This window comes from Staurois parvus, unplaced genomic scaffold (assembly GCF_062004578.1).
Source record: "Staurois parvus isolate SC_StPar_1 unplaced genomic scaffold, SC_StPar_1.0 ptg000017l, whole genome shotgun sequence".
NCBI lineage: Eukaryota > Metazoa > Chordata > Amphibia > Anura > Ranidae > Staurois > Staurois parvus.
In genome coordinates this window covers 3,718,363-3,731,359 of record NW_028317813.1, presented here as the reverse complement: position 1 = coordinate 3,731,359, position 12,997 = coordinate 3,718,363, and the positions used below count along the sequence as shown (strand labels likewise).

General features: G+C 40.6%; 1 long non-coding RNA gene across 3 annotated transcripts in view; it reads left to right on the top strand.

Annotated features, from left to right (window-relative positions):
- Positions 1-12,514, top strand: part of LOC149473247 (uncharacterized) — a 42,618-nt gene extending 30,104 nt beyond the window's left edge. For all 3 annotated transcript variants that reach the window (XR_016313331.1, XR_016313332.1, XR_016313334.1), the window contains 2 exons: positions 18-203; positions 12,248-12,514. This is a non-coding gene — a long non-coding RNA (uncharacterized LOC149473247). The remainder of the gene's footprint in view (positions 1-17; positions 204-12,247) is intronic.
- Positions 12,515-12,997: the final 483 nt, after the last annotated feature.

Sequence of the window (12,997 nt, the reverse complement as noted above, 5' to 3'; positions counted from 1 at the left end):
TTTCCTTTCACCTGGAGGAGGGGCTTTCTCAGCTAAGCACACCCTGCTGCCTGCATGCCTGAACTAAGGACAGATGGATTCCAGAAAGTAAATGCTACATGACTCATGTGCCCTTACTCAAGGTAGCTGTGGTTGGAAATGCTAGGAGGGTGTTTTCAATGTGATTTCCCAACACAATCAAGCATAAAGACATGGCTGGATGGGTGAGTTTGCTTTGAATAGTAAAAATGAATTAAATAGCGTTTTTAGCTTGCGATGCTTACATACAATTTAATTAAGCTTTAAATGTATTTATTGATGTACAATTGTATACAGAAAGTGCTCACTGCTCCATTCTGTCCCATATCCATGATATGGTGCTGACAGACCTGACTCACCACTGATCCCATCCTTATGCTTACAGTTCTCAAGTACCATTAAACCTGTTAAATTATTTCCTGGTAGGAATTATCGGTTTATATATTCAACATGCTTTGCAAAGATATTGAGACTAGGCCATTCCTAGAGTATTAACCCAGATTCTGAATGTATTGTCCTGTGAACTGACCTTCTCACAAGATTAATCATCATATATTTTATCTCTACTTTCGAGCTGTACAACATTCCAGTAATAGGCTGGTTTATTTAGGGAGAAGTTAATCCCTGGCCTATAAACGCAGTAATGAGAAATGTATAATCTTAATGTGCATTTTTCATTTTAGCAAGAACCTAAATCATGTGTTTTTCATGAAAGAGTCATGTGCTGCAGTGTGTTAATGAAATGAAGTTTACACTTTTGTTTCCTGTTGATGTCAACAATAGTATATACAAACATTGTTTACTTTTTCATTCATGTAAACGTTCCATATTTCTCCATGATAATATCAGGGGAGGTAATAGCTGCCTATTGTTGCTGGCGTGTTGCATTGTAATGTAATGTAAACAGCTTTGTGTGTATAAACAGCACATATTGACATCTGCAGAACCTCTAAATCGGAGCTTCAAGGTACCTAATCATAGTATTAATATTAAGTAAACCGGGAGTCGCTAGTCACCAACATAATGAGAAATTACATAAAAACACTGCTAGTTATGGACTCAGCCAGAGTATTGGGTTTGTTTATATGTATTCATCTTAGAAAAAATAATACATTGAAAAGGGACGGTGGTCAGTGGCACACAATCGCGATACAGAGCATGTTCCCCTCAAAGAGGACTGTGAATGATCAAGTTTTGTAACTGGATCATATGCATTTCTATGGAGAGAGTTATTAATGTTACCAACCGATCTGTTTATTGATGGGTACTCCCCTTTGGGGATTGTTACTTGGAACCTGTGGAGTGTGGTATGATTTTTTCTGTTTTTAGAAATGTCTATGTTGATTGTGTGCCACTGACCACCGCCCTTTTTCAAAGTATTGTTTTTTTTTTAATATGAATACATATGAACAAACCCAATACTCTGGTTGATTCCATAACTAGCCGTGTTTTTATGTAGTTTCACATATAGACATTTCTGTATTTTGTCAGGAAAACAAAGGGAGCATTTTTCTCTTATGAATACCACACCTGTTGCTGCTGGAAGCAACACAAGCAAAGTAAAATGAACAAGATATCAAAATATATCTATGGCCACGGCATACACTTTTATTTCATAACATCAACATTGTAATAACAATACAAATAATAGTTATGTTGACAATCCAATATACACTTACTTGAATATTTTCCATTCATGTTGTGAGTGCTGCCTTTCTGTTGGCCATTTTTTCCCATAAATGTCTGCTTTCAATCTCTAAGGACCGCATGTTCCATAGTACCTTGCTGCCTGCAAGCAGTGATTCCTATACTGACTCTGCCTCTTGAAACTCCTCCTCTCAGCACCTCTGTAGTTCAGAAAGCAGACTGTGAAACGTGATACAGCAGTACCGACTCACAGGACATAGTAAATACATGGCACAGAATTATTGTAAGCAAATGTATGGGCATCTTCACAAAGTAAGTTTAGAAACTTCAAGATTGTTCATCTTAATAGCAGTAGGCTATATATAATCAAATACAAAGTGGAAGTGAAAATGTCAGGACCCAGATCTGAACCTGCAACCTCTGCTGTGTCTGGTAGTATCTTCTCTGGCTGGGCCACCTGAGATGCTGGACAGCTCCCCGCCTGATTGCTTAGACAACTTTGCCTTATGTCTTGTTTCTCTTGAGCATTGAACCCTTAACTCCTCCCACAAACTTTCTATTTAAGCCATTCCTTTGCACTTCCTGTTCTACTAGATTATTGTGTTCTCCCCAGCCAATATCTTGTTCTTGTCACTCCTGCTGCCATCTATATTTTCAGTAGCACTTATTACTAACCTTTGGCTTGTTCCTCAACTATGCTTCTGCTTGATCCCAATCTGCAACCACTCATTACTGACTTTTGGCTTGTTCCTCGACTACGTTCCTGCTTGATCTCAACCTGCAACCGACCTTTGGCTTGTTCCTCAACTATGCTTCTGTTTGATCCGTACCTGCTTTATCTGCTAGTGGACACCGGCTTGCTCTCTGCCTGGCGGGGGATCCTGAGGACTGCTACTGGGTAATAACAAAAAGCAAAACCCATTTCCACCATCAGAAGCTCTGGTGACTACTGGTTAGTGCTTAGAGCCCACACCTCGGGTGAGCCTGAGCCTTCTGCCAGGGTAAACTGCTTGTATACCTATCCTGCTGGTTGGTAGGAGCCTCTCTACTGCTATAGCAACTGTTGTTTGTGCATGATCCCTGACCGTGACAGAATATAATATTTTACATTTGGCCATAGATTTACTGTAAAAATTAATCCAATCACTCTCCTAGTACAATCCAAATAGTCTTGGATACAGAGGCACTCTCTTTGAAGCAATATACTTCATTGCTGTTGGCTGCCTTATTTCACACCCTCAAATTAGTTGTGTTTATATTTCAGTAATTATGTGTCTTGTTGTCACAAATTGTGTCTTGGACATAGTTAAAGTAAAACAATCTACAGTATTAAATAATTAATTTTAGGGAAGGTAAAGGGGAACTACTCAGCTAAGTCCCATTGGCTGGTGCCTGGGAAGGCATGTAAACCAAATGCAAAAGTCAATTACGTTTCTTATGCATTGGTATGCTGTATTTTTTTTGTAGTTTTGAGATTTCTGGTATGCTGCTACTGATTACACACACAAGTCGAGAATAATTGAAGTTAACTTATCTTAGTGTCAGGGGCGGACTGACAACTCATGGGGCCCCCAGGCAATAGCGGATCATGGGGCCCCATTTGTCCTTGCCCAAACTCACAAAAGCCTATGAAAAAGGTACCAGGGGCATCTCATGGGGCCCCTACTGACCCCTGGCCCTCGGGCAGTGCAAAAGTTTCCAAATGGTCAGTCCCTTCCCTGCTTAGTGTACTTTTACAGCCAAACTAATAATGGCGTTGGTCAGAAAATGTAGTATTTCAGCATCCATTGAATCCAGACAGGAAGCCCCATTGCTATGTCAGGCACTGCCAACCCCCAAACTAGTGGTCATATGACATACTTTACAGATCTTTCAGCAAGGCTAGCTGAGATCTGTCTGGCCTAGAGAGATTTCCACTCACTTACCTGTCTTGGTAGCAATAGTTTCACCAAATTAGAAATGAGTGCAAATATATGTAGTGCTGCCCCTAAATGAGCTGCTAGTTAAGGTGGGTCCTTTGTTCCTGGCCTTGACCTTCTCAAAAGACCTCAGCCCCTCTAACACACCAGGCTGAGTGCACAAACACACAGTATTGCGGGAAAATTCCTGACAGTAACACTTGTATCCAACAATAATGCTGATTTAAAGAATGCAAGCACGAAATCAATTAGTAAAAACAAACTTAATATACCATCATCAAATAAAGTTGGTAACAGGTAGGCAGAGATAAGGGGTGAAAGGAATAATAATGGTAATAATACACTTAGTATACAAGATAACTAGCAATTAGGAAAAGGCATATGATTACACTTGCCGTCCAGAGCAGTATAAACAGTAACAACACCACCGGAGGTACAGGGGTGAGTAGTAAAATAATTGAACTATAACCCACCAGAGATATACTGCACTATGTTAGTTCTAAAACCATCTTGCAAGCACTGTCAAAGGTCAAGGTGTGAGGAATAGGTAAGGAGTGGCATGATGGGATTTGTAGACCTGCTATATGACAGAGACAGTCCTTAAGATGTTTCTTCTGCTGACAATCATTGGAGCCCTTTAAAAAGCATTGGTGCACTTAACAACAATCTTGATTAACCTGCAGGCAGTTAATGTAGGCTGTACAGGTAATGTAGTTCTTGAATGGGTATAGAACAGATGCAGGTTAGAAACAGAGACAGTACAGTAGCACCACGGTATAGAGTTGGTATAGGTGCAGTATAGGCCTGGTAGGGGTGTTGCAGAAGGATAGTGTGGACGCAGCTTTTGGGAGGATGTGGTTGGCGTCTTTCTCCCAGTAACTTAGTTTCTGTTAACAGTATAAGCAATGGGCTGATAGCCCTCTCACCAATCCCAGGATAAAGCTAAGGGTGTCCTTGGCAAAGGGGCCCTTCAGTCGCCTCCCAACAAATAGCGGTGTGATTGGGTGGAGAATGCATGTTCCAATCTCCTCAGGGCAGTGGCATGGGTGTTACTCCTGTAGCCTACGCTATACTGCAACCAATGTTCACAATTCCCTATAGCAGGATCAGGTTCTCTCCAGCCAGGCCTCTGGTGGACAGGTTCAAGTGAGCAGAGGTCCTCTCCATTCCCAATCCTGGGTGCAAAAGCCCTGAACTTTCCTGGGCTGTGTACTTAAAAATTCTCCTCTCACTCCCCCTGGGTTCTCAGATTTTTGGGATTTGTAGTTTTTTCAGTCATCTCAAAAGTGTATCAGTCTCTCTACAGAACTACACTTTCCAGTGTGCATTGCAGCAGTCCAAGTCCTCTCCTTTTGCTTCTGGTTGGTGCTTGCTACTGCCAAGAGGGAGGGAAATGAGTTGTGGTTTCCACATAGAATCTGTTCAGCTCCAGCAGGGAGAAGAATGACTTGAAATAACCCACCAGAGATATACTGCACTAATGGCGGCTATGCTAGTTCTAAAACCATCTTGCAACCATTGTCAAAGGTCAAAGTGTGTGGAATAGGTAAGGAATGGCATGATGTCACTTGTAGACATGCTATATGACAGAGGCAGTCCTTAAATGTTTCTTCTGCTGACGATCATTGGAGACCTTTAAAAAGCACTGGTGTACTTATGGATAATCTTGACTAACCTGCAGACAGTTAATGTAGGCTGTAGAGGTAATGTAGTTCTTGAATGGGTATAGAACAGATACAGGTCAGAAACAGAGTTAGTTCAGTAGCACCACAGCATAGAGTTGGTATAAGTACAGCATAGGCCTGGTAGGGGTGTTGCAGAAGGCTAGTATGGACACAGCTTGTGGTAAGATGTGGTTGACATCTTTCTGAACAGATTCTATGTGGTGGTTTCCACATAGAATCTGTTCAGCTCCAGCAGGGAGAAGAAGGGAGAGAGCAGGTAGACACATAAAGCTCACAGCCCTCGGTCACAGAGCTGCTGTGCTTACCAGGGAAGGAGGGGAAATAGCCCACAGCACAGCCACCACTCCTCAGGGTCCCACTCTGCCCTCAGCAGGGAATTGAGCATACCTGACAGTCGGTCCTCAGCTACATGTACAACAGCACCACAGATAGAATTATATAATTACAGTACATTACACAGTAGAGGAAGGCTAGGACCCCTGTCAAATTTCTGTTGCTGTCAGTGCCCCTATTGTAGATTTTCCCTTACTCTCTTTCTGGTGAAACCATTGTTGGTGGGACAGATAATTAAGTTAAAGTGTTACTAAACCCACAACAGTAAAATCTGGCTATTGAGGAATATATTCAAATGAAAGTTTTTGTTCCTGGAGTTCAGCTTTAAGTGTTTTAGAGGGGAGGTTAAAAATAGCAAGAATCTCCAGTCTGCTCCAAAGTGTTGATTACTGTAGCTTAAAGTGTTACTAAACCCACAACAGTAAAATCAGTCTGTATATGCAGTAAAGCATGCTTGTCATACTCACTGTGGAAGGTAAGGGATTAATCATCTGCATTGTGTAATAAGGATGTTTAATCCTGTCTTCTCTGATTCTCCCCTTTTTTGCACTGTCCCCGACTCATCTCCTGATAGAACAGAGCCTTGGGGGGCAAACTGCACATGCTCTGTTTTGTGTATATTGTTAGAGTGTTTTTTTTTCTTTGGGAGAGTGCATGTGACCTACACATGGCCAATCAGCACTGCCCAGACAGAGGGTCAGGGGTCCTGCAGTCTCATAGGACATAGAGAGGAGAATGAAAACACCTCCTACAAGATTTAACCAATTCTCTGCTGGACACTGATAGTCACAAGACTGCTTTAACTGCTGATGAGAAAAGGCATTTAGCAGTTTATATTTACTAAAATAATTGCATTTCCATGTTGTGTGTACTTTGAGAGACCAGATATAGTGAATGCAGGGCCCTGGGTTTAGTAACACTTTAAATCACACTAGCCTTAGCAACACAAACTGAGCAGGGTTCCAATAATTCCCCATGCTATTTAATTTTTTTTAAAAAGATTGGGCTGGACACTTTAAAAGCTAAACATCTGGCTAATTAAATAATATTCATAATTGAAATCTGAAGTTCATATCTGTGTCCAACATAGCTATCAGATTACTACAAAGCAGTAAACCTGCTAGTTATCATTAATTTGGCTATTAGGTGTAAAGTTAACTCCTGCTTAATACCTACACTACACTTATTTCTTGATCTCAAAGGCAATTTAATAATTTGTTGCATAGAGCCTACAAACATTTTTGTACAGAATAAAGTGAAAAGTAAAATAGATTTGACTGGAACAGCCAGACCAGCAAGTTACCAACTTAAGGAGCCAAAAAAACATGTTCAACCTCATTATCGCAGACCTCGTGGGAAGTCATTAAAAGTTTTTGGAACTATTATGCATCTTGTTATATCTTCAGAGTTTACACTAAGCTTCATACATTAAACTCTAACATCACATTTGTTCATGCCAAAAATGACACTTCTAGCATTATGTTATCATAATGTTAACGCTTGTTTAAGGCAAGAGGGAAATAACTATCTGAACTCTTGGAAAGGAAACTTTCAGGCATCATTAATGCCTGCTATTTTTTCTTGAGATTTGAATCACTTATCTCCCAGGGCCACTTTAACATTTTTTTGCATGAGCATTGTCCTCGCCCAGGGTATATAAGAACACTGTGGTTAAAAGGGAAAATCTGTAATGTCATCTCAATTTTTAACTAGGTCAAATTTAACTTGGTCATTTTGGAGCTGGGAGCTGATCAAGCTCCAACATACCTCCCCCTGCAGTGACAGATCACTGCAATGGCAATCCTTTTCCTAATAACAGTAATAAAGGTTGATATATTTCTAGAGAGCCACCAAAGTCTATGACCCCGTATGATTAGTACCCCCAGGAATACCAGCTGCAATGCATCATGGCAGCATTTTCCATGGACCATTGCACAGGCTGAGGGGTTCTTGGTGGTGGGACTGGTGGTTCTGTGGAGCCACTGCCTAAGGCCACTAAGGATAAGGGGGGGAGGTGACTGCACTGTCACCATTACCAAGGAGTCGTGACTCCAGTGATCATGCGTGGGAGTGATGTCATTGTGGCCTGGCCATTCAAAGGGCCAGAGCCCACAAATCCAGAAGAAAGACCAGTGAATATGGAAGCCCTGTCAGCAGTGACAGCACTCTGTTGGAGGGCTTTGTTTCATTGTAAGTCTGCCATAATGTGCTAGTATGCCGTGCATGTCATGCATAGCTTAAACCACCCTGGGGTCCCCACAATTTTTTTCTTCAAGGAGTTTACTGTTGCTTTACTGCTTTAAAGCCAATTACAAAACAATACAAAAATGTATTATACATGAACCTTTTGTGATGCGACATGCAGTTTCACTGATGAGAGGTGTACTGTTCCATAATACCACATACACCTTAAAGGCATCTCCCAAAGCAGGTAACAAAAAGGATTAATGTTTTTCCAATGGCATTCTTAAAGTCACATAAAAGGAAGACCTTCTCCATGCTGAACTAATTTTAAAACATTTTTTACATGTTCCCCAGGGCAGTGCCCAGCTATCCATGCCCTCTATTTGACAATACCTTGCCAATTCAAATTAAAAATGGCCAGAATTGATTTTTACCTCCTATTGACTTCAAAGGGGTTGGGATTACGTTTTGCAAGTTTGTAATTCCCAGAAATTATGATGATTTTGACAAACAGCTCTCAATTCCATCCCAAGCATAGTTACTGATCAATACATTACTGGAATATGACAAGACTTCCAAAATTGTATAGAAAAAAAATCCATCCCCTAAAAACCACCAGCCTAGTACACCAGTCATGAGGACTGGTATTATATGAAATGTGCCTAAAAGCCCATCTCCAATGACTGAGCAGAGGCTAACTGGTACAATGGGCAGAACATATCTGAATCTTAAAATAAACCTGTCATCCATTTACATTTTTAAAGTAAAAGTTCAAAGAGCTAATAGAAAAAGAGGCTGTTATTACCTTTAGTAGCCAGAAAACCATCCTATGTGCCTCTCTAAAGAATCATGTAGACTGATGTTTTCCTTAATTTAACACGAGTCTGAAATTATGTGCCATTGTCAAATTATGTGTTTTGCTTTGAATGCATGCATTTTCACAGTGCCGTGTTTACTTGGAAAATGCTGTTTGCTAAAAATGCCCATCTGTAAAAGCCCTAAAACTGGTACCATGTTTTAATAGCTATAGTTTACTGCCACCCCCAATCCAATGTTAGTACCCTTAATATGCACTGACACACTCCCAATATATGCAGGGTGGCAGGTGAGTAGGGCTTAGTCCCATTAGATGGTAACTTAATGCTGCAGGATTAAGCTGGAAGTCAGGAGATAACAATATCATCTCATCCCTCCAACTTTGGGAACTGTACTAAATGATGCTTGTCTACAAGTATATAGAATCAGCAACAAAAACAGAAGAGAAAGCGCACACTTGCCCTAGTGTAAAACCATTTATTAGCCAATGATTAAAAACTTATTCCAAAGCACTCACATGAAGTAGCCTGAACTAGGCACATCTCAATGTTCCTGACTGCCTCTCCTGGGTGATGGTGCTCTTGGTTTGTGGGGGGATGTCTGTGTCAGCTGCAAACCAGCCTCAGTAATCCACACACTCCCAGGCAAGCCGTTGCCACAGAGCCCAACATGCGGGACACGCTGTACATGCACCTGGCCAAACTGGTGCCGTAAATGGACAAGAAATAAACTGACAGTGAGAGAGGAAGGAACAGTAGGATGGTTGCTATGATGATGCATTTAGGAGGCAGAGCATCCTTTTCAAGTACAATCCACCACAGTGAAATCCATGTAATATATAGAGGACAAAGGGCCACCTCCTCCACACACCATAAAGGGACCCAGCCAAAAAAAGGCAGAGAGTAGCCATTTCCTATAACATAAGGCAGGATGAAAGAACAACCGTATTAAAAATACAAAAACCTTATTTTGTACCAGAATAATAAAAAAAGGATATATAATATCAACTTTTTTAACACATAAACATTAAAACATACTACCGTTTGTAAATCTAATGCCAAATATTCATATTTGGGCTCACTGATAATGAGAGAAACCTCACAACCCATAAGACCCAACACAACATCAATAAGAAAAAAAAAATTAATTAATGCTGAGAGAATACCAAAAGCCCTTTTTACTGAACCATTACAGAAAACACAAGAAATAAATTATTGCTATATAAGTGAATGAGCCCCTGGGGATTCAAAAATTTGGCTTTAAATGAAAGTTTTAATCTCCAATTCCTCATTCAACCCTTCCAGAGACATCATGTTTAGCATAAAAATCCAGAATGTCTCTCTTCGGGTAAAGTCAGTGGAATTGCTTCAATAACAAACAATTCTAACTCCTGTGTCCTTCCACCATGAAGTTTACAAAAATGGCAGAGGACACTGTGCTTGTCACACCCTTGTTCAATAAATCTCCAGTGTTCTCCAAATCTCTTGCGCAGTGCACACAGTTCTTTCCATATAGTAGAAGCCACAGGAATAACTCAGCCCATATACTACAAATTGTGTGCTACTACAAATGAATTGCCTAATATGGAACACACAACCATCCTTCCTAACAAATGTTTTTTTTTTTTTTTACCATGCATTAAAAATTGACAGACCTTAGATTTTGGCAGCTTGCACGTATATGACCCTGTCAGGTTCAAGAAGGTGGGCATATCCCTAACCCTACTGGGCCCATTTTTAAGACGGCTGGGGGCTTAAATGTGTTTAACACTGATGGCCCTCCTGAAGACAATTTTCAGAACATCAGGGAGAACTTCTCTAGTGCCGAATCCTGCTTCAGGATAGGCCAGTGCTTTTTGATGGCCTTCTTGATGGCCCAATGTTGGTCATTAAATCTTGTGTGAATATTCTATCCTTTTTGGCCACTACCAGGCCATTCTGATAGTGTTCAGCCGCTCTCTGGACATATACCTTGTCATAACCCTTCTCTATACATTTATTGGTTAGGACCTCAGTTTGCATGAAGTAATCTGCAGTGTTGGAGCAATTCCTACACAAACTACAAAACTGACTGTAGGGAATGTTTTTCTTCCACTTAGGATGAAGGCAGCTCTTTCTATGTAAATAAGAATTCACAGCAGTTTCTTTAAAATGCAGAAATATTCTTGCCTTCCAGTTCCCAAGATAACTCCAAGTCCAGGAAGACAAGGAAGAAACCATCCACAACATGTGTGAATCTAATGCAATATGCATTAGGATTGCAATATGAAAACATTCCAAGGCTGTCTCCTGTGAGTCATCCCAAATAATAGGAAAATAATAAGCATGTCGTCAATATATCACCCGTAGTAAACAAGGTGCTTGGCATAGAGATTCTGGGTCCAGATGTTAAACTTCTCTCAGAACCCCATAAAGAGGTTTGCATAACATGGTGAAAAATGTGCACCTATAGCAGTTCTGGATAACTGCCTACAGAAAGACCCATTAAATCAAAAGTAATTGTAATAGGATAGAGCTGCTCTCTGTCTGCCTTTTTGGGCTGGGTCCCTTTAAGGTGTGTGGAGGAGATGGCCCTTTGTCCCTTATATAATATATGGATTTTGCTGTGGCGGGTTGTACTTGAAAAAGGAGGCTTCTGAAACACGTGGTCATATCTACCATCCTGTTGTTCCTTCCGCTCACACTGTTAGTTTCCTTCTCATCCGTGTACAGCTCCAACTTGACCAGGCACATGCGCAGTGCGTCTCACATGTTGGGAAGGATGGTTGTGTGTTCCATACTAGGCAGTTCATTTGTTGTAGCACGTGATTTGTGATATATGGGCTGAGGTGGCCCTGTGGCTTCTACTATGTGGGAAGAACTGTGTGCACTATGCGCAAGAGATTTGGAGAACATTGGCAATTTATTGAACAAGGGTGTGACAATGTCCCCTGCCGTTTTTGTAAACTTCATGGTGGAAGCACGCAGGGGTTAGAAATGTTGGTATCGAAGCAATTCTGTTGACTTTACACAAGGGAGAGAGATTTTCCAGATTGTGTCTGAGAGAGACATTCTGGATTTTTATCCTAAACATGACATCTAAAGAAGGGTTGAATGAGGAATTGGAGATTAAAACTTTAATTTCAAAGCCAAATTTATGAATCTACAGGGGTCTCATTCACTTATATAGCAATAAGTTATTGCTTGTGTTTTCTGTAAGGGGTTCAGTAAAAAGGAAGATTTTGGTGCTTTCTCTCTCTCTATGCTGGTTTTTATAGGTAGCGAGGGTTCTCTCATTATCAATGATCCCAAATATGACTTGGAAATAATATGGCATCAAATTAGCAAACAATAGTATGTTTTAATTTTTATGTGTTAAAAAAGTGGATATTATATGTCCTTTTAATGTTATTATTATAATTCTGGTATGAAAACAGGTTTTGTATTTTAAATGTGGTTGTTCTTTCATCCTGCCTTACGTAATAGGAAATGGCTGCTGCCTGTCTGCCTTTTTGGCCTGGGTCCCTTCTAGGTGTATGGAGGAGGCGGCTCTTTGTCTCCTATATAATACATGGATTTTGCTGTGGTGGGTTGTACTTGAAAAAGGAGGCCTCCGAATGTGTTGTCATAATAACCATCCTGTTGTTCCTTCCCTTCTCACTGTCAGTTTCCTTCTCGTCCGTGCACATCGCCAACTTGGCCAGGCGCATGGCAAGTCCCACATGCCGGGTGGCATTGGTTTCCCCATGAGTGCGTGGATTATTGAAGCTGGTTTGCAGCTAACACAGCCATCCCCTCCATGGACCAAGAGCAACATCCAGCATCAACCAGGAGAGGCAGACGGGAACATTGAGATGTGTTCAGTTCAGGCTACTTCATGTGAATGCATTGGGTTAAGCTTTTAATCATTGGTTAATAAATTATTTTACACTAAGGCGAGTGTGCACTCTCTCTCTCTTTTGGTTTGTTTCTGGTTTAGATCTGTTCCTGCCACCTGGAGGAATTACTGAGCGCTGCAGCAGCCAAGTGTTTAATGAACTTTCTGTCACATAGTAACTCTTTTTACTAGTCCTTGATGGGATATAAAAATCACTACATATCCACTTGCCCTCCAGTGGATTTACCCCCCTTCCTGACCAGGCCATTTTTTGCGATATGGCACTGCGTTACTTATGCGTTATGTAACGCCCAAATGAAATTTACATCTTTTTTTCCCACAAATAGAGCTTTCTTTTGGTGGTATTTGATCACCTCTACATTTTTTATTTTTTGCGCTATAAACAAAAAAATGCTGACAGTTTAAAAAAAAACTATATTTTTGACTTTTTGCTATTAAACGTGTCTACTGTAAAAAATTTAAAAAATCAAATTTCATCATAAATTTAGACCAAAATGTATTCTGCTTCATGTCTTTGCT